Source organism: Pan paniscus, chromosome 9 (assembly GCF_029289425.2).
Source record: "Pan paniscus chromosome 9, NHGRI_mPanPan1-v2.0_pri, whole genome shotgun sequence".
Classification (NCBI taxonomy): domain Eukaryota; kingdom Metazoa; phylum Chordata; class Mammalia; order Primates; family Hominidae; genus Pan; species Pan paniscus.
Window position 1 is genome coordinate 11227642 of NC_073258.2, and position 22461 is coordinate 11250102.

The 22461-nt window shown below is 46.7% G+C and overlaps 1 protein-coding gene across 7 annotated transcripts in view; it reads right to left on the reverse strand.

Annotated features, from left to right (window-relative positions):
* DENND2B (DENN domain containing 2B) overlaps window positions 1-22461 on the reverse strand; it is a 178087-nt gene that overhangs the window by 103419 nt on the left and 52207 nt on the right. For 4 of the 7 annotated variants that reach the window (XM_063608370.1, XM_034932101.3, XM_055094080.2 and 1 more), the window contains one exon: window positions 14326-14414. The gene's annotated coding sequence lies outside the window, so the exon portion shown is untranslated. Of the gene's footprint in view, window positions 1-13602; window positions 14070-14325; window positions 14415-22461 lie in introns of those variants that run through there. The other 3 variants (XM_063608368.1, XM_057299093.2, XM_003818130.6) reach the window with 3 other exon arrangements.

The window sequence follows — 22461 nt, forward strand, 5'->3', positions numbered from 1 at the left end:
TGGCCACAGCCCCACCCTCCCCAGTTGTTTATATGGACTCGCATTCTCAGTATTTAACCGGGTACCCCTTTCAGAGAAAGCTAAAAAAACTCATTCAATTCTGCAAACATTCAAAATGTGACCATAAATAACACATAGTGATACAAAGGAAAAAACTCATTAGATGTTCTAGATAACCAAAGAAGAGCTGCATTTGATATACCAACCAGAGCGGAAGTGTGGCAAGAACACATGCTTGGAATCAAACAGCCTTAGATTTAGATTTTAAGCACGTTAGCTACTCCACATCCCTGCAGATGTTACAACATCAACAAATTAACTCACAGATCATTGTAAGGATTTACTAAAACAATGAAATAAAAATGCCTAGTATAACACAATGCTTAGAACAAACATTACACTAATGTCTTACCACTAACCTAAAATCTGCAGAAAATTTAAAAATACATAGTGCTTGATCCCAAGAAGTATGCAGACTATATTAATTCGACTTCCTTAGCTAAGCAGATATGTCTATGCCCACTTGCGATCCCTTTTGTTTCCTCATATTCTTATCCCCTTACCCCTTCCCCCTTCTTCCCCCTTCTTCCTCCTTCTTCCCCTTTCTTCCCCTTCTTCCCCCTTCTTTCTTCCCCCTTCTTCCCACTTCCCCCTTCCCCCTTTCCCCCTTTCCTCTTCTCTTCTCTTCTTTGAGACAGAGTCTTGCTCTGTCTCTTCTCTTCTATTCTTTTCTCTGAGAAAGAGTCTTGCTCTGTTGCCCAGGCTGGAGTGGCATGATCATAGCTCACTGAAGCTTCAAACTCTTGGGTTCCAGCGATCCTCCCGCTTCAGCCTCCCAAAGTGTGGGGGTTACAGGCATGAGCCACCATGCCCAGCACCCTACTCTTTTTCCTGATTCTTCTCAATCAGATTCAATGTTCCTCTCTCTCCCTCTCAAATTTCCATACCTTATCCCAAGTTGTGCCACCATCCTCCACCCCGACACCCTCTTGCTCCCTATATGCTAACAATGATGACTTCCTAGGTGTCCCTTCTGCATGTCAAGCTCTTTCCTACCTCAGGAGCTTTGACAGCTGTTCCCTTTTCCAGAAAGGAACTTTCCCCAAATCTGCACATTAACGGCTTCTTCTCATCCTTGAGCTCGCAGTTCAAACGTCATTCTCAGAGGCCTTCTCTAACCTCTCGTCCCTGTTACTCTTTTACATCACCATTATTTCCTTCCTAGCTCACAGCACTATCTTGATCTCATCTATTGATTTGTTTACTTGTTTACTGAAATGCTTCCCCACTCACTACACGTTAAGCTCCATGACAACAAGGACTTCAATGTCTTAGTTATCTCTACCTCCTCGGCATACAGAACAAAACCTAGAACAGAAGGAATGCTCCATAAATATTTATTGGATGAATAAATACATTCAGTTTCCGAAGCAAGAGAGGCAGTTAGATTCCCCCTCACTCCTTCGCTTTCCCTAACTGGTGACAGTGGAAGATGGAATCCCAGGGAAAGATTGTAAATTAAAAAGAGAACAGACTGAGGATTAACTTTTGGGGAACACCAAAAAATAAAAGCCATCCCAACCCCCCCAATGACAAAACATTAAGGGCTATCAGGGACCCAGGAGGATGGCACAGGTGTTGCAGTCTCCACCGCCTTTTTTTGTTTCTACAGCTTTCCAGAAGAAGCTCAGCTTCTTCCTGCAAGGCCATGTAGACATCTGGCCTTCAGTGTTTTTCAGATGAAAAGAAGTCTGGATATCACTGCTTTGAAAACCCATCTGGGCACATAAGCAGAATAGGCACCTACATCTAAATGGAGGGAAAAAAAACCCACCTGGGTTTACCAAACAGTTGTGGGTCCTGCAACTGGAGGGGGTAAGAAAGAAAATAAAAAGGCTTTTCTATTTCCACTTAATGAGATTTAAATAAAACAACAATTTCCGGTTGCTTTTTTTTTTTTTTTAGACAGAGTTTCACTCTTGTTGCCCAGGCTGGAGTGAAACAGCACAATCTCAGCTCACTGCAAACTCCGCCTCCCAGGTTCAAGTAATTCTCCTGTCTCAGCCTCCCAAGTAGCTGGGATTACAGGCACCGGCCACCACACCCGGCTAATTTTGTATTTAGAGACAAGGTTTCACCATGTTGGCCAGGCTGGTCTTGAACTCCTGACCTCAAGTAATCCACCCACTTCAGCCTCCTAAAGTGCTGGGATTACAGGCCTGAGCCATCGCACCCTGCCCTGGTTGCTTTCTTTTTAACCTGGATCCCTGCCACTTCCCCCTGGGTACTTATTAGAGTTCAGTTGACAAAACCAATAGCCCTTCTTACCTCCAATATCTTCACAACTGGCTCTCCCAGCACAGCCAAGCCAAGAGCAAACCCTGAGCATCAGTGATGACTCAAACGCAGAGAGGCAGGGACTCGGAAAGGACAGTGCTACCTGTTCCATTTATGTTTCAACCCAAAGGGATAAGTCAATCAGGAGGTTGGAGAGAGGCAGAGAACATAAGAAACTTCAGTATTTTCTTTCCTTTCTAGATTCAAAAGCCTCAATTCTCAGAACATAGCAGCCAGAGTCAAAGCCACAGACTGCAAACCAAGGTCACTGCCATTGCCAAGCTTGTCTCACATGTCCTAGCTATTTTCTTCTCACACTCATGTACCATCCTCCTTTTTCTCTTTTTTTTTTTTTTTTTTTTTTTTTTTAAGAGACAGTGTCTTGCTATGTTGCTCAGGCTGGAGTGCAGTGTGTATTCACAGGTGTGATCATTGCGCAGGACAGCCTCAAACTCATGGGCTCAAGCAGTCCTCCTGCCTCAGCTTCCTAAGCAGATGGGACTACAGGTGCCCAAACCCAGAGCACACTCCTTTATAGTTGCTGGGGTCATTCAAGTTCCTTAATTTCCTTTCCCTACTGGCATTCCTTTTTGCCAAGTGGCAAAGTATATACACACAAGTCAGACCTTTTTGTCCTAAGGTCTTTGCAAATGAGTACAAAGTTCCACGTGTAGTGTCTACAGTCCTCAGTCTTCACCATGTATTATTTATTATTATTATTATTATTATTATTTTAGAGACAGGATCTTGCTCTGTCACCCAGGTTAGAGTGCAGTGGCACAATCATAGCTCACTATAACCCTGAACTCCAGGGCTCAAGCAATCATTCCACCTCAGCCTCCCAAGTAGCTGGGACTACAGGCATGTGTTACCATGCTTGGTTAATTTCATGTATTTTGTAGAGATGGGGGTCTCACTATATTGCCCAGGCTGGTTTCAAACTCCTGGCCTCAAGCAATCCTCCTGCCCTGGCCTCCCAAAGTGTTAGGATTACAAGTGTGAGCCACTGTGTCTGGCCTTTACCATCTTTTAATTACTCCATCAGAACATATATTAGGTCACAAATTGCTAATAAACTAAATGGGAAGGAGATTCCAGCATAACTCTGCAAGGAAACTTACCTCCACTAAGGAGTACGGGGCACAGTTTTGGGAGCTCTATGCACCATCGAGGCTAAGCTTCTCCTGGTTCTACAAGGAGCTACTGTCGAACCTGAGCCCCTGCCTGTGGAAGCCTGCAGAAGTAAAAATGCTGAAGAACAGGATGTTTGACCATCATCTAGAGTTTGGTCTTCTAAAGCAAAAATAACCTTACATTGTAAACAGCCTCACTCAAAGAGAAAATTTGTGAAGCCTCTACTCTTAGGAACTCCCTATTCTGCCCTAGGCCTGTCTGGGCTCAGCAGGCCCATAAATTGGCACTGTTGATATGACCTTTCCAGGCTGTATTTCAACAAGAGATAACAACAAAGCTCAGAGCTTGGGTAGCACTCAAAGAAGATTTGAGGGACTTAAAACACATTGCTAAATTTGGCAGCAAAAGTTCCTGTTCCCTGAAGTTGCAAAAGAAAATCTCTTTATAATTTACACTTGTAGATAAGGAGCTACTCATTCTCTTTAGAAACAGATTAGAACCTCCTCATCCCAATCCACCACTCCCCTGAAAGAGGAGTGAGACTGCTGGGGCAAGTCTCACCTGGGGCTGGGATCAGGCTATCTCTTGGGAAGATGAAGTACCAGGAACTTACCTTGATGCCTCTTACCGCCTTAGCCACAAATGCCCAGAGACATTTGCCACTCTTCACTATCTAGAGCCATCTATCTCCCTCACCCTCCCATCAGCCTTCCCAATTCCCATTCTGCTCTTTGACACTGGGTCTGCCATGTCCCTATCCCTGTTGTTCATACAACACATATTACTCCTCAGAGAGGGGCCCGCTCAGCCTAGAGGCTCTTTTGATTCAGCCAGACTCCCCTTCTGGTTTATAATTTCTTTACAAAAGCAAGGTACAGGAGCTCCGATCTATATGCTGACTGGGGGACGCTTATCGCTGCTCTGCTGATACCGTCTGCCCAAGACACAGAAGAAGGGGATATGGCCTTGCATTTCTCAGCAGAACAAACCCAACAGACAAGCCACAAAGAAATAAACACAGCTGCCTGGCGTGGTGGCTCACGCCTATAATCCTAGCACTTTGGGAGGCCGAGGCAGATGGAATGCCTGAGCTCAGGAGTTCGAGACCAGCCTGAGTAACATGGTGAAACCCCGTCTCTACTAAAATACAAAAAATTAGCTGGGCATGGCAGCATGCACCTATAATCTCAGCTACTCGGTAGGCTGAGACAGGAGAATTACTTGAATCCGGAAGGTAGAGGTTGCAGTGAGCCGAGATCGTGCCATTGCACTCCAGCCTAGGTGACAGGGCAAGACTTTGTCTCAAAAAAAAAAAAAAGAAAAAAGAAAGAAAGAAAGAAACACTGCTGAGGCTGGGTGCAGTGGCTCACGCCTGTAATCCCAACACCTTGGAAAGCCAAGGTGGGCGGATCACTTGAGCTCAGTTCGAGACCAGCCTGGGCAACATGAAGAAACCCCATCTCTATAAAAAAAATTATAAAAATCAGCCAGGTGTGGTGCACATTTGTTACTCCAGAGGCTGAGGTGGGAGGATCGCTTGAGCCAGGGAGGCGGAAGTTGCAGTGAGCCAATATTGCACCACTGCACTCTAGCCTGTGTGACACAGTAAGGCCCTCTCTTGGAAAAAAAAAAAAAAAAAAAAGGGCCGGGTGCAGTGGCTCACACCTGTAATCCCAGCACTTTGGGAGGCCTAGGCAGGTGTATCACCTGAGATCAGGAGTTCAAGACCAGCGTGGCTAATATGGCGAAACCCCATCGATACTAAAAATACAAAAATTAGCTGGGTGTGGTGGTACACACCTGTAGTCCCAGCTACTTGGAAGGCTGAGGCAGGAGAATCACTTGAACCCAGGAGATGGAAGTTGCAGTGAGCCGAGATCGTGCCACTGCACTCCAGCCTGGGCGACAGTGAGACTCTGTCTGGAAAAAAAAAAAAAAAGGAAATAAACACTACTTGGTTTACAAGAGAATAATAAACAAAACATTAACTGCAAACCTTTTGTTCAGCAAGGAGGCAGGAAGTACTATTCTAGGCTCTTTACATTTAGCATTTAGGCTTTGTTACAGCCCCATGAGATAATGCTACCACTGCCTCAATTTTACGGAAGAGGAACCAGGGCAGGGACAAGTAACTCGTCCAAGGTTACAGAGCTATTAGGTGGCAGAGGCAGAATCTGAACCCAATCTGACCCCAGAGCCCAGGCTCTAAACATTACTCTCCTATTGGATGGCTCTTCCCCTAAGACACAGATTTGCGTCTGGGCACTAACTGGCTCACCCTAAACTCTAAAGGAGAGGGGATTGCTCAGAAAACACTGGCATTTTTCGCCACTGAGAAAAGGAAACAGTGATGGAAATATTTATTCAAAGACCTGGTCTAAGGCTACAGAGCCGAACAAATAAGTACCCCAAACATCTGTTAACCAAAATTTTCCCAGGGTACCAAGAGAAACCTACCTTCTTACTTACTAAAGGCTGAGGCCTCCTTGTACTGCCCTATGCATTGGAGAACAAGCTTCCAGCCTCCGAGTTCTGAGAACCAAGTCAAAATGCTTCCTAGAATCTGCTTGATGGGGTTAAAGAAAAGTTACTCAAATATTTTTTAAGCACCAACTATATATGTTAGCCATTTGGGGAAATAAAAAGTATAAAATATTATACTTGATTTCATACAACTTCAAGGAATCTAGTTGAAAACACAAGATATACACATTTGAAAAGTCAAGTCAGGGCCAGGTGTGGTGGCTCACATCTGTACTCCCAGCACTTTGGAAGGCCAAGGCAAGTAGATCACTTGAGGGCAGGAGTTGGCCACCAGCCTGGCCAACATGGTGAAACCCCGTCTCTACTAAAAATACAAAAATTAGCCGGGTGTGGTGGCGCACATCAGTAATCCCAGCTACTGGGGAGGCTGAGGCAGGAGAATCGCTGGAACCCGGGAGGTGGAGGCTGCAGTGAGCCAAGATCATGCCACTGCACTCCAGCCTGGGCGACCGAGCGAGACTCTGTCTCAAAAAAAATGTCAAGTCAGGATGTCAATGAGAACACTGAATCCATGCCTTCTACTTTCTGGAAGACGAGACTGAACCCTAGAGAAGTCAAGTTACTTCCCCAAGATCACCCAGCAAATTAGAGACAGAGCCAGAACTAAAATTCAGACCTGCTGACTACCTAGCTGGGACTTTCTACCGCTATATGTAGGCAGAGAAATTCACAGGAAGGATGGATTACTAACAACAGCAGCAGCTAACATTTATTGAGAGCATATTTGTGTCTACAACTAAGTCGAGTGCCTTACATAAATTAACACATTGAAACCTTACAATAACCCTTTGAGGTGGGTAATATTATCACTCCCAACTTACAGATGAAAACAGAGGTTTACAGAGATGAACTCACCAGAGGTCCACAGATAGAGAAAAAACCAGACTATGGACCCTCAGAGCTGGCTGCAAAGCCTATTCTATGCTCTAAGCTGCATCTGGAAGGGTACAAGGGCAGTATTTGTGGAAGCAGGGGTAAGGAGGGCTGAGGCAGAGGCCGGGGTCTGGAGCACTGAGAGCAGCTTGTGAAGGGCCTCCAATACCACACTGAGAAAGACCTCAGGGGCTCCATCTAGGCTGGCCAGCAGGAAAGGGGCAGGCGAGAAGCAGTTCTGGATGGACGGGTCTCCCCTGTCTGTGAGGAGTGAGCATCCCACAGCAGGAGGAAAGAGCTGAACCTGTGAAGCTGGGTTGACAAGGACTACCTCAGACTCAGGACTTCTGGCCTCTCCAGTGCGGGCGGCTGCCGTGTCCTCAAAATCTCATTGGCCCCTACTCCTTCCTCTTAAAGGACACTCTCAAGTACCCTCCTAACGTGTAGGCCAGGTCTGAAAGGGCAGTCCTCCTTGGCTGCTGGTGACTTTCCAAAGCAATTGTCTTTCTCTCCCTACCTTGTCCATGGCCCCCTGTGCCCTTTCTTTGATCATTCTGCCTGATGCAGCAGCCATAAGACATGGGGAGCTGTCTGTCAAGTGGCAGGAACTGAACACAAGCAGCTTTGAGAAGTGGGGAGGAAATCCTGTGTTATTAGGAAATCTTGTATTATTACACACCCAGGACTGCACAGACCCCAGACCAGACTACCTGGGGTCTTGACAGAAAGATGAACAAGATGCAAAATAGCAGCTACTTCCTTTTTTTTTTTTTTTTTTTGAGATGAAGTCTTGCTCTGTCGCCCCGGCTGGAGTGCAGTGATGCGATCTCAGCTCACTGCAACCTCCGCCTCCCAGGTTCAAGCTGTTCTCCTACCTCAGCCTCCCGAGTAGCCGGGATTACTGATACACACCACTATGTCCGGCCAGTTTTTGTATTTTTAGTAGAGACAGGGTTTTACCATATTGGCCAGGCTGGTCTCAAACACCGACCTCAAGCGATCCACCCACCTCGGCCTCCCAAAGCGCTGGGATTACAGACGTGAGCCACCGTGCCCAACCAGCAGCTACTTCTAAAAGAAGAATCTGGTTTGTTCCCAGCGTAGTAACATCAACCTGTTTGAGAGACACCAGCCCACTCTCTTCAAAATGCTGCTGTAAGTTGATAATAATACACTGGAAAGCATTGGACATTTACTATGTACCAGGCACTGGCCTATTTACAGGTATCATTTCATTTAATCCTTACCACAACTCTATCGAGTCAAGTACTATTACATCCATTCTACAGATGCCTCAAAGAAGGCTGATGCACGGAGACATTAAATAACCTGCCCAAGGTCACACAGCAAGGTCAGGTTCTAAAGCTAGGCCTCTAAGACCCCTGAGCTATAGCTGTTCATCACTGCAGTGCACTGCAATGCACGTCAGATACTCATATTAAATGCAAATGGTTCCATCAGAATTGCTCTAAAGCAGCACCACGCACTCACTGAGTACCTAAGAGTCACTGAGAGTTGAACAAACACACCACAGGCTAGTTCATTTTAAAACAATCTATAAAACTCAGTTGTCAGAACTCCATAAGGTAGCCTGTGTTCCAAGTCACAAGCACACCAAAAGTCAGTTCCTCGAACAAAACTAGAGTTTTAAAAATAGCTGACTTGATAGTTTTTTTCCAACTTTCCCATTTCCCCTTTCCTATGACTCCCTCCCACATACACCATCCTTTGACACTGTCAAGAGAAGCTTCAACGCAGGCCTAGAATCCTCACCCTCCTACTTCCAGTCCTTCAGTTGGCTCTCTTCCTTCATTCGAATCGTGCTTGAAATCAGTCTGTTGGACCCTCCTCCTTTTTCCCAGCCTAAGAGCATGAGATGGTCATTAACCCTACCATCAAAACTCAGAACTGCAGCAGGTCTACGCTGCTTCTCTCTTAATCACACAGACAGAGTGGGGGAGAGAGGGGAAGAAATAACTACAACACAACATCTATTATAATATGACATAGATGGGAGTAAGGCCCATACTTGATACTTCTGCGTTCCTTCCCAGCTCTTGGCCCAGACACTCCGTATTCACTGACTAAATGGGTGAACAGACCAACACTGCATAGATGGGCACCAGAGACGCCTCTGAGCCAAGAACAAACCAACAGAGGTGTTAACCCCAATGCCAGCCACCCCTACCCCCTCCAGTGCTTCTGAGGGCCTGCACGACACTGTCCCCCTGAGCTCCCTGGGGGCAGTCTGGCCTTCTGCTAAATTGTGTAGGCCTCCGAGGTCAGCCCTTCTCTCCATTACCACCTGCTGCTCCTGAGAACTGCCTCCGCCCAGGGCCCCTTGCCCAGTGCCTCACTCCTGCTTCCTTCCGGTAGTCTTCCTCCTGCCTCAGATCTTGTCTCCCGTAACCCTCAGTTTATCTCATTTTTTCCCAGTTACAAACAATCCTCCATCCACTATGTGATTTCCAACAGTCCATCTCCAGCTCACACACAACCCCTTTGGTGATGACAGGTCACACAGAGGAAGAGTCTGGAGCTTTGAGAAACTGTGGTGGTTTCGTGACAAGCCTGTAAGAATAGGTCTGCTTTGGTTAAGAAGGCTTCATACGCTAACTGCATATAATTCACTCTTTTATAAGGACAGTGAAATCTAACATTCAGGCAGTTTTAGATGAGAAGAGTATAGTGATAGTTTCAACAGCCTCCCCAACAACAGTACATTCATCACATCAGAGCCAAAAAAATAAGAGAAGGGGTCTTTGGAGAAATTCTTCAATAAGGTAGTCTGGACTCATTTAACACCCACCTCTCCCTTCAAAACACACACACACACACACACACACACACACACACACACACCCCAGGAGAGCTTTCTGGAGCCTATGGCTAGAAATAGAGAGCTCAGGTTTTTTCTATCAGCACAATATTATGTGGCATATTCCTCTAAGACAGATGCACCCAGTAGTTCCTCCGACCCACCTACTGAGACAGACACACACAGCACCTCCCCTCCAGGATGAAACAAATGCCTAGCCTCCCCAGCCCCTGCCTCCCCAGGAGAAGGCACACACTAATGCAAGTTTTCCCACAGGCTTTAAAGACAAATCTCTGCAGACTACGCCAGATGGTCTTTTTTTTTTTTCTTTTTTCGCTCTATGCCCTCCTGGCCCCTTCTCCACTTTCCATGGTCCCTCCAACTCAAAGAACTCAATTATCTGCCTGCAGATTTCCCCTTCCCCTCCTCGCAGCCTGCCCTAAACACACCCTCCTCCCAAGCCCATGCAGAGGCACAGAAGGAAGGTCAAGCCAGGGCTCGGAAGGGCTGCTGCCAGGCCTCCTCCAGCCTCAACTATGTGTTCCCCGGGCTTGGCTGCCTCGGCCGACTCTCTTAGGCCCAATGGTGGAAATGGGGACGTTTCCAGGGCAATGACAGTTAACAGCTAAGAGGAGTGACAGGAAGGAAGATGTATTCTTCAATCCTTCAGTCCCACCTGCCCCACAGGGAGGTGCTTCAGAAGGCCCAGGCCTCAGAGCCTCCCATCTCCCTGAGGTGCCAGGTGGACCTCCCGTAATGCAGTTCTTAGAATCAGATGCGGTGGGGAGTGGGGCACAGCCTCTCTCAGGTCTAGGCTACCAGTGGGGCCATGATACTTGGATTGCCCTCCTGAATCTGTACACCCTGCCCTTCATTCCAGGGAAAGAGGCTGAACCAGCAGAACCAAGGGTGTCCTTGGCCTGTTCTCCAGTGTATTTCAAAGTTTCATCTTCCCTGGGTGACTGATATCTAATTTGAGAGAGAGAGAGCCCAAGGGGAGAAGGTACAGGAAGCGGAGTAGAAGGAGGAAAGAGGGAGTGAGAACAGGAATGTTACTTTTTAATCCTTAAGGAACACAGACAGATCCAATTTGTGACTCAGCTCTGGGAAGCCGGACTGATGGGAGTCGGGGAACAGCTGCAGCCCCAATCTAAGCTGTGGGCAGCTTCTCCTTCAGGCCTTAGAGGCTGTTGTGACATGACTCAACTAGAAGGGGAGCTGCTTGTTTTGTTTCATTTTTTTAATCTGCCTACTATGGGTCTGCTCAAGGGCTTCTTCCCAGACACCACTCCGGGATATGGCTGGCAGGTTTTCCCTATCCTACAGTAAAGCTGGGGCTGTGGGTGAGGCGCTCTAGTATGCCATACGCCCTTTCGACTCAATGAGGACAGACCTGGGACTCTCCTTGCCTGGAGTCTCCCTTCCCCTGCTCTTCCATTCCTTGGCACAGTCCCACGGCATATCAAGAATCTCTGCCCTTGGAATTCCCACTTCCTTGTTTCTTTTTCTTTCCCCATAAGCTGTGGCCTTATGAGTTCCTGAAAGACCTGCCCAGCCCCCAAGAAGCCTTTCGGAGCAATAACACTTTCTCCCAGTTAGAACCCTGCCTTCTAAACCCAGAATGAAGGAGAAAGACCCCTTTGCCCACTGCAGAGTGTGCCCAGCAGGACCCAGCAGGATGAGGGAACCAGGCCTGGCCTCTTTTCCAGCTGCTAAAGTTTATGGTGCCACAACTCTACAGGCAGCTGTCGGACACAGGAAAAGCGACGGGTCTTTCGGAATACCTCTCCTCTATACCATACATAAACACATGAGTCAGGTGACCAAGCAAAGCTTCCTCTCTGCAGGATCGTCTATGAGGCTCCAGTTCTATGGCAAACATCACTCTTATGAAATGACCCAACCCAAGGAAAGCAACATTTGTTTCCTTAAACATCCTGAAGAAGTCTTTTCAGATTTTTCTCATGTTTACTTATAAATGCAGAAAGGAAGAAGGCACTTTATAAAATGAGAGAACCAGAACAGAGAGGCAAAGTGACTTTCCAGAAGAGAGTTGGGTCATTCCTCAAGCTTCAATTCACAACACGTTACATTAGATAGGACGTGACTTGTTTCAAACTACTTTCATGGAAGTTATCCCACTGGCTCCTCCCAACAGTCCTGTGAAGTTGTTCTTATTACCTCCATCTCACAGGTAAGAATCTGAAGCTCCTATTAGTTAAGATACTTGCCCGTGGCCACCCTATGGGAACAGAATCTAGCCGTCGACTCAAGTCTAGCAACCCAAATCCATTATTCTTTCTGCTATACCAACAGAAGGAGCACCAGCTCCTGAAAGTGGGTCTCTGCTAGCCCTCTTCACACATGTGGGGATGGTAAAATTGAAGAGCTCCAACTACACACGCAAGTAGAAAAGAAGGCTGAGGTTCTGGATTTACACTGCCAACTGAAGGGGCCACTGGCTCAGTGTTATGCCACATCCCTCCAGCAAAATGTAGGTTTCAACTAAGGAAAGGATCCCTGGAGTGTAGCAAGAGGAATAACTTCAGAAGTGGACCATCTGAGGTCCAGGGCCATGGAGTTCACCCTTGTGGACCCTCAGGCCACAACCATGATGTATACATGTACTCATTTTAGGGAGCCAGAACTGGGGACATGGCCAGTGCTTGCATTGGCAAGCTGACCCGAAGTTAATCAGAATGCCCCCTCATTGTTTTCCAGAATACAAAAGACATTCTGTTCAGAAAGTTCAAGAAGAAAAACTGAAGAACCAGGACAGCAGCTGTTCCCTCATCCCACAGAGAAACCAAAGGCATTTGCAAAGTTCCCTGAGGCCAAGAAGTGAATTTAAGACATAACATGGCTCAAGTGGAAGCACATCCCCTGATGGGTCTCCGTTGCAGGGAGTGTTTGCTGCATTCATCCTCCTCATAATATTACTGACAACCCCACTACCCTATCACCTATAAAACTGCCTTTCTGGGAGGGTCTCCTTTCCTAGGCCACACAGCTCACCATGTACCACTCCTCTAGGTCAGAACAAGTTTTACCAAAACAGGACAATCAGTGTAGGAGTGCGTGCCCTGAGATTTGGTCAAAATGTAACCAAAGGAATCCACCCGGCACAACTACAGTGCCTCATGTTCCCCAGCTCTTAGCAGCTGCTGCTGAGAGCTCACTCTGGGACATCTGGATGAGAAACCTATTTGCAGGCCCCCCAACCCCAAGCCAGCCCCCTCCTCCACCTCTTAGGAAAGTCTGTGATCGACCTTTTAATGTGGGAGGACAGCTTGATTCTTACCAAGCTGCCTGGAAGAGAGAGAGTGCAAGACCCCAGCTCAGGCATCCCTGTGACAGTCCCTCTGTCCTAATAAATGCTCTAGAGGGACTTGGAACTCACCACAGGCTCCTGGCTGAGCTTAATTAGCCTTTTTTTTTTTTTTTTTTCCATTACAGGTCAGACATAGCAGCACCAAGAGACAAAACAGACAGTGTTCACTAGGACGAACAAGCGGCTCAAAAGGCACTGGAGTTTCCCTGTAAGAACTACAAACACCACGGGAGTGATGTTAACTCAGATTTTTCCATATAAAAGATTCTTCCTGTAAAAATATCCTGTGCCTTTGTGCTAAATAAAAGTAAAATGATGCTTTTTAGAGTGAAGTCTAAACACCTCAGATTCAGCAAGAGTGAGATCAGCTAGATTTGCAAAGTCAAGAAAATTGGCTGTTTCCCTCCTCCTTAAGCTAATAGAATCCAACTGTTGGAGCATGACATCATTCCTGAGCCCCAAACCCCGAGCAGAGACTACAGACACTCGCCTGACTCCCAGAAAACAGCCGGAGAGAAGGGCCAGGAAAGGAGGCCAAATGATCCCAGCCCGGAGCTGCCCTTACCTGAAAGTCCCGCTGCTTTCCTGCCCACTCCATTCTCACACCGCAGCCGGCTAGGGAGCCCAGGGCCCCCAAATCCACTGGCTTAAGCTCCGATACCTGCTGCGAGCTCCCCACAGCTCCTTCCTCTGACCTTTCGTGGCGATCCTCGCAGCCAAGTGAGCAGAGCACTGCTAGCCGGCCAGGCCAGTTGTCATGGAGACCCTGTCCTCGCTAGGCGGGCGCGCGCACAGCGGCGCGCTCTTGGCCTAGCGCGTGCACAAGGGCGCTCTCTTTTTCTTTCTTTCTCACTGTCTCTCTCTCTCTCTCTCTCTCTCAGTTCTGGGAGATTTCCATGAAACAGCACTGTCTTTTGATCAGCTCGGTTTTTGCATGCATTCCACTCCTCCTACCTCCCTTCCAGTCCAACAGGGGCTCTGAACTGCTCCTGGGAACTTGCTTGAACAGCTCAGAGGGGAGAAGGGAGAAGACAGTGAGTGGACTTGTTTTCTTCCCCTCCAGTGTCTCATTTTTTATAACTTGGAAGAATCCCTGCCAGGCGGGAGGGAGCTAGCTGAAGCGCTTGAAGGGGAAGCCAGCCCTTCCTCTGGGTCCTGGAGCTCGGGTAGGAGGGACCCTGATGCGCTGCCTTGACTTGTTTGTGCACTTGGGATTTTTCCGGGCAGCAGTTGGGGCGGAAATGCACTCACATCCCAGGAGCTCGCCTGGACTGGCCTCCCTGCTTACCTTGCTGCCTGTCCAGGTTGTGGCGATGGCTTTAACCAGTGCAGGGACTCATGGTACTAGTGGTGGCGCCTAAGCAGTCTCTCATCTTCCTGAAATGGAGAGCAAAGACACTCGGTCAGGACCAGGAAGAATCCTGGGCAAGTCGAGAGTCACAACCCAGACGACAAACCTGATACAAATACAGCCTTGTCTCTCTGCCCTGCTAAGGGTCTGCAGCTAAGGTGCAGGCTTCGTGGGAGCTGCTGTCACAGTCGGTAATAATATTGCTCCTGTCAGACAATGAGCACAGTCCCTGGGACACGGCAGACCCCCTAAGTTTAGTCCCATACCCATCCCCATCCTGTCCCTTCCTCTCCCCCCTACCCAGCATACATTTCTGCTTTGTAACATTCTTTTTACATGTATCATTTTGTTTGATCCTCATAACCTTTTGAAATACACTGCACAGATATTTTTATGACCATTTTTTCAAGTTTATTTATTATTCTTCTTAAATTTCTTTTAGAGACAGGATCTTGCTCCATTGCCCAAGCTGGAGTGCATTGGTGCAATCATAGCTCACTACATCATCAAACTCCTGGGCTCAAACAACCCTCCTGCCTCAGCCTCTGAAGTAGCTGGGACTACAGGCATGCACCACCACGCCTGGCTACTTTTTTAATTTTTATTTTTATAGAGATAGGGTCTCACTATGTTGCCCAGGCTGGTTTTGAACTCCTGGCTTCACGCAATCCTCCTGCCTCAGCCTCCCAAAGTGCTGGGATTACAGGTGTGAGCCAGCATACTGGCCTTATGACCATTTTATAGATGGAAAAACTGAGACTCAGAGAGATTAAACATTTGATCTGCACTTATACAGTTAGGCAGTCAAAGAACTAAGAGATCAGCCAAGTTCGCCCTAGTCCAGCACACTTTCAACTAAAGTGTATTGCCACCTGATTTCAAAAACTGTCAACTTTTTGATAACTGGTTATGAGATAACACTGGGCTCCCAAGGGAAGGTGGAGAATCCTTGTAAGTTGTGGCGAGATAGGCTGACTACCATCCTTTCAGCCTAAAGACCTTAAGACAGCATCTCTAAGATGTAAAACGTCCTGATGCACAGCTCGGAGAAAAAGCCCTACCCTACAGCTATATATGACCTTACACTTTTCTAAACGACTCTCAAAATCTTGGCTCGTCTGTACAACATGACAGGTCTGAAAGTTAGCATTGGCATTATTATACTAATTTAACAGATTTTTTTTTTTTAATTCTACAACAGAAGTAAAATTACTTGCCCCAGGTCATGGAACCAGGAAATAAAATCTAGAAACAATCCCCAAGCCTTTCAAGTCTCTTGAGTACATTAAGCACAGTGGTTGCAACAGCACCAGGGGTCAGAAGACCTTGGCAGTGCCTGACTCCACCACTAACGGGCCATGTGCCATTGGGCAAGTCACGTGACTTCCCCCTTTCCACCTACAGAGCCTACTGACAGGGCTGGGGCTGAGCATCGGAAGAGATGCTGTCCGTGAAAGCACTCTCGAGTCAGGCACTGAACTAAGAACTTTACTCCTCTTGACAACTCCTCACCAAAAACAAACAAAAAACACTGGGACAGTTAATACCCTCCCCAGGATGAGGACACTGAGGCTTAAGGAGGATATTTTCCAATGTTGCTCCCAAAAACAGTGCTAAAGGTCCTGATGTTATTTATTTATTTATTTATTGACACGAGGTCTTATTATGTTGCCCAGGCTGGTCTTGAACTCCTGAGCTCAAGCAATCCTCCCACCTCAGCCTCCTGAGTAGCTGGGATTATAGGTGTGTACTATCACACCCACCCTGATAGAATCTTTAATGCAACATCCTATGCAGAATCTAGTGGGTTTTTTTCATTAATTTCCAGCATATCACAACATTCTCAAAACAAGATTCTGATTGACTTGAGTTTAAAAGGTAAATATATACCAGAAGTTAAGGTAGGAAAGTGTTATAAAATCCAACAGGAAATGACAGAATGGCACAAATCCTAAATGGCAGGCACTACTGCTTTAGTGAAGCAATCAGAGCTTCAAAGGGAGTGAACCTAATCACCCACTATAAATCCCCAACCTCACCCAAGCCCCAGCTGAAGAATCCCAAGTCTACAAAGAAAGACAAGACAGAAGGGCAAACGCAGTATCATCAAATCACTAAACTTCCGCCTCTTCCTTGTCCAAAAGGCATCCCTCTGCTCTCCTCCTGATCCTCAAAATGCACATTCCACTTGCCCAGTCTCCATCCTGAGAAAGAAGGGGTGATCCCACCCCTTTCTATAATAAGATAATATTAATAATACAGTAGTAACACCAATTAACACTTATTGAGCACCTACCATATGCCAGGCATTCTTTTAAGCAGTATGAGGGGCCAGGGGTCTGGACTGAGTACTAGAACTGATACAAGTCAGTTCCTGAAGTAATCCAAACTTAAGAAGCCCTCCAAACCAGACCCAGAATGCGGGCCATGCTCCCCCTAGTGGCATGCTGGAGTTATGGAGGTTCCTTAGGGCCTTGTCCTGGGGGAAGGGACAAAGGAAGGGCCCCATTACTGAGAGAACTGGAATCCCTGCTTGGGTAATGCTACTGTGTACACACTCCTTGAACTGGGCAGAGTCAGGGACAGCTGAATCCCGCCACTGCCTCTGCAAGGCTGGATTTAGACCAATCCTACCTGACCTTTCTGAAGGATAAGGATTTGACAACCTTATATAAGCTCTCTGCTGTCTGCTGAGAGGCCTGCAAGCATACATGTGCCAGAAACCTGGGAGACATCCTCGACTCTCCCTTCTTCTTTCTGCCCACATCCAACCCATTTCCCAACTGCAAACAATTCTACTTCCAAAATATATCTTTTATCTGTCCACTTTTCTCCACCTCTGATGCTACCCATCTCTCACCTTAATTATTGCAAAAACCTCCTAATTGCCCCAGCTTCCACTCTCCCCTCACAAAGTCATTAGAGCTGTCTGAATCACTTTTTTTTTTTTTTTTTTTTTTACACCAGATCAGGTCATTTCCTGCTTAACACACTTCATTGACTTCCCACTACACTTAAGATAAAATCTAACTTCTTACCAGGACCTACAAAGCCCAGCACGATTCTCCTCCTGCCTTGTTTCAGCACACTTCCTGCCCTTCCCTGTCTGTGCATCAGCCACATACAACTGCTTTTAGCTCCCCTGAGGTGTCATATTTTTTCCAGGTTGTTTCCCGTTGCTGGGACACTCCCCTACCAAGCAGTCTTTGCCTGGATAGCTCTTACTCACCTTGCCTCACCTTGACTCTCCTGTCTCTTGACTTTCACAATCCTCCAATCTAAATGAGGCTCCCCACACTTATCCTTCAGAGCACTCACCATGCTGTGTAATTATGCATTTGTACAGTTATCTGCTTAATCTCAGTCTTCCCTCACGAGTTCCTTAGGATACGAACCTTGACTATTTTGCTAACCACCAATATTCCCTGCACTTCGTGCAGGGCCTAGCTCACAGCTGGCACTCAATAAATATCTGCTGAATGAAATGCATAAAACCCCATTTCTTCCTGTCCGACAGGAAGAAGAAACTTAGAGCAGCTATTTCATGTCACTCATTGCCTCTTTTCATAGACTTACGAACTATAATTACATTTCTTTTCCTCATGTGCCTTGCCTGTGGGCACAACCAAAAATTCCTGTAAAGCCTCCCTGTGGTTTGTTTCCCAGAACTTTCCTGGTAAGGTCACTCTCCTGGGGCTGCCCTCCAGGGTTTTACAGCTGCTCCCATTACCAGTCCCCACTCACAGGCCTCCACCACCACCAGGTCATTGCCAGACCACTGTGTAGGAATGGCCCAGCTCCCACGATGACAAGGTTCTCTCAGGCCAGCAGCTCCAAGGACAAAACACCTCCTCTCCCCTCCATGGTGCAAGCCACTGTGCTTGTAAAAAAAAAAAAATTTTACTAAAAAAAAAAAGTCTTATGTTTTATAATTTGGAGATGGTTGTAAAAAGTTCAGAAAAAAAGGGTTCTATTACTAAAAAGAATTTTGAACACTACAGTCTGGAGGAAAAATGAAGGTCTAAGTAACACCAACAGCAGTGTGACTACATCCAACGTTCCCTCTTCTGGCCTACGCTCCCACCCAAATCTGAAATCCTCTGGCTTCATCTCTTGCCCACACCTCCCCTGCTACCAACCACCCCATTACAGGCACAACCACAGTGCACTGCCTGGTTCTTTGAACACTGCCTGCATTTTCCTCTCCCTCCCTCTATGGCTCATGCTGTTACCTTTATCTGAATGCCTCTCCTTCCCCCACTAACAAAATCTTACTGCCTTCAAGGTCCAACTCATTTATCACCTCCTCTGTAAAATATTTTTCAATCTCCTGATAGAATCTGTTTGTCTCTTCTGCAAATCAACAGCAGTTTAAAGATGCCTTTACTATAGCGTTGATATCACTTTATCACTGTTACTTGCACACCTGTCTCCCCCACAGACCTGAGCTCCTCGAGGTGTATCCACTTTAGTATTTCATTCAATGTATGCAATAAGTGTGTGTGAGATAAACGAATCATTGAAAACACTCTCCAAACAAACAAACAAACAGAAACAGCTATTTCCTCTCTAAGGTGAGGGAATTTGAGTGGATGGACCTACATTGTACAAGAAAATACATATATGTAAATCGGATTTTGGATTAGGTCACTAGAGGGGTTTATAGTACTTTCTTGTCTCTTTAAAGACAACTGAAATTCTGAACCTGAAAACACAGGAACAGAGTAAATCTTTTCAAGTCATTCCTTACTTTGGGATCAAAGAAATTCAAGTAAAATGGGCTGTTCTTTCAATATTATTGGTTGGATCTTAGAATGCCTAAGAAATGGCAGTCTAATTTCAAATGCCTCTGGGAAGCCTAGTTTCTAATGCCCACCAGACTGGGGTCCAGTGGTATTCCCACTGAAAACATCCAGTTCTACCAAATTAATGGGTGATCAGGTCAAGTGCAGTGGCTCACACCTGTAATCCCAGCACTCTGGGAGGCTGGGGTGGGAGAATTGCTTGAGCCCAGGAGTTCAAGACTAGCCTGGGCAACATAAGGAAACCCTATCTTTACAAATAGTAATTTTAAAAAATTGGCTGGGCATAGTGGCACACGCTTGTGGTCTCAGTTACTGGGGAGGCTGAAATGGGAGGATCGCTTGAGCCTGGGAGGTTAAGGCTGCAGAGAGACATCATCGCATCACCGCACTACAGCCTGGGTGACAGAGCAAAACTGTGTCTTAAAAAAAAAAAAAAGGTGGGGGGAATCAAACATATTCCTCTCCACCAATTCTCCTACACTGGGTTCTAGCTGCCATTTATAGAAGAGCCCTTAAGGGCTTTACAGTTTTCCTCTTCTGCCTGTGAATGGCAATGTGGTAAAGAGGGAAGCTTTTAAAATTCAAGAGTAGACAGCTAGCAGGCTGGAGCCCAGTCCTGGCTTCCAGCTTTCTGGAATGGTAAAATCCTAGGCAAGTCCCTGTCTCCCTTAGGGCCTTTGCTTTTTCCTCCACATGAGAGGGCTGGACCAGCTGTTCAAGCATCCTTCGGCTTGACTGTCCTACTGCATCATTCTACGCAGTCACCCAGTCCTACTGCTTTCTAAGTCCAAAGCAGCAGAAAGACTCCTTTCAGCAGAGCCCCGGGCTTGGGGCTTTGGGATCAGACAGAGGTCCATCACCAATGAACAGTAGCCTTTTTTAGAAGAAAAGAAAAGGGAGACTCAGGCTTCCTGCCTAAGGAGGGCTGGACAGAGAAGAAAGGTGCTAAATTACAGAATGGGGAAATTAGGAAATGGCCTCGAAGAGGACTAAGGCTCCTGCTGAGGTCCTTGCTCAGACTCACCCCTATCCATAAGTCTGAGACAAAGTTGCCTTTACAAAGCAGACATTGAACAGCTGACAATACCTAAGTTCTCTTGGAAGACAATCTGTCTACTGCAAATCAAGCATTCTCTACCTGGGTGCTATTAGGGCCTTCAGATCAACAAAACAAATGTCTTCCTCAAGATGGCAATCCTGGGCCCCCTCCACCTGGAAGCCACATCTGGCAGGACCTGCACAGTGTTGACCACTGCCACACGAACTTTGCTTGCACAGCCTTCCTAGGAAGGCAGAGAAATACCCATTCTGTGGTCAAGTCCTAGTGTTTTATGATAGGAAGTTTTCCCAGGTCCTTACTCCTGACCTAATTCCCCCTGCCTCTCCTACCACCAGCACCCCACCCCTGACCTTAAGGCTCTGAACTAGGGAAGTGTGGAATTCAGTCTATAATTCTTCTAGACCCCACAGCCCTGCAGTGAAGCAGCTACCACACACCTTCATGCTAGGTTGCACCCCCTCTCCTTCAGTCTGCCAGTCATCCAGCCCTAGTTCACCTCCGCTCAGCTCACAACCCTCCGTATAAAGCTCAATGTCCAGATACTCACAACATAGGTACTCACAGCTTGCTTCAGTTTCTTGGAGTCTCTGTGATAACGTTAATATATAAGCCAATTTTCTGAAATCTCTCAAATCCACAGGCCCCTGACCACTGTCCCTTATTAAGTCGGAGCATGTTAACACTGGGCCACATAAACATAGGCTTCCAGCCAGGAAAGACTGGATCAAGAAAGCAATACCCTAGATCCCCATGAAAGCACCATTTTACCCTTCTAAAATAGGCTTTCTGGCCGGGCGTGGTGGCTCACACCTGTAATCCCAGCACTTTGGGAGGCCAAGGCTGGCAGATCACTTGAGGTCAGGAGTTTGAGACCAGCCTGGCCAACACGGCAAAACTCCGTCTCTACTAAAAATACACAAACTAGCCAGGCATGGTGGCAGGCACCTGTAATCCCAGCTACTCAGGAGGCTAAGGTGGGAGAATCACTTGAAACCTGGGAGGTGGGGGTTGCAGTGAGCTGAGATCACACCACCGTACTCCAGCCTGGGCAACACAGTGAGACTCTGTCTCTAATAATAATAATAATAATAATAATAATGGGCTTTCCAAGCTTAGCTAGCTCAGAACTCTGAGTTCAACAATGACCTTAACCTACCATGATTAAAATCTTCAGGATTGGGGAGGCAAAGTGGAGGGAAAGGGAAGAGGTAGGGTATTAAGAGGAATGTGGACTCAAGCTGCTTTTCTATGATCTACCCAAGAAAATACCTTCAGCCTGGGAAAGAAGTACCCCTAAGAGTAAGATCTGGGCAAGGCTGTAGGAAGTGTGAGCCCAGACTGTGTCAACCTCCTCAATCCTAGCTCCCCTCATTCTCCCCGGCTAGACTGATTCTCTAGCCCTACCCCCCAGTACTCCTCAGAACAGGCTGCCACTCCAATGCCAGCCATGCCCCACTGCCTTGTGTGACTGCACCAAAGCTCATTCAGCTTAATTCTCCTGCTAGCTGTAATATTCTTTAGAGAAAGAACTATGTCTTAACTCTGAATTCTAGCTTAGGGCTGTTTACCACGTACAATTAATAAATTTTTAAATGAATGAACTAATAAAACCAACCAACTAATCAATCCAACTAAAAAGGGTATTAATAATGTCACCACAGAACCTAGACCATTTGATGCTTAACACCTCACAGTAGTCCAGAGTGTCCAAGATGGGGTGTGTATACAAGATGATTATAAGTGGTATATGGACAAACTTTAAGTTTTTAATACTTTTATATTACTTAATCTATAGAAGAACAAAGCCAGCTACTAACCTCATTATTACCAATCTCATTGATTAGATCAATACTAAAGAAGTTACGTTTTTTGTATGCTTTTAGTATTGTTTTATAGCAGGTAGAAGTTTAAGGAGAGGCGGGGCTTGGTGGCTCATGCCTGTAATTCCAACAATCTGAGAGGCCAAGACAGGAAGATCGTTTGAGCTCAGGAGTTTGAGACCAGCCTGGGCAACATGGCAAAACCCCCATCTCTACAAAAAATAAAAAACAGCCAGGCGTGGTGGCACACAGCTGTAGGCCTGGCTACTTTCAACACTGAGGTGGGAAGCTCACTTGAGCCTAGCAGGAGGTCAAGGCTGCAGTGGGCCATGATCATGCCACTGCACGCCACAGCCTGGGTGACAGAGTGAGACCTTGTCTCAAAAAA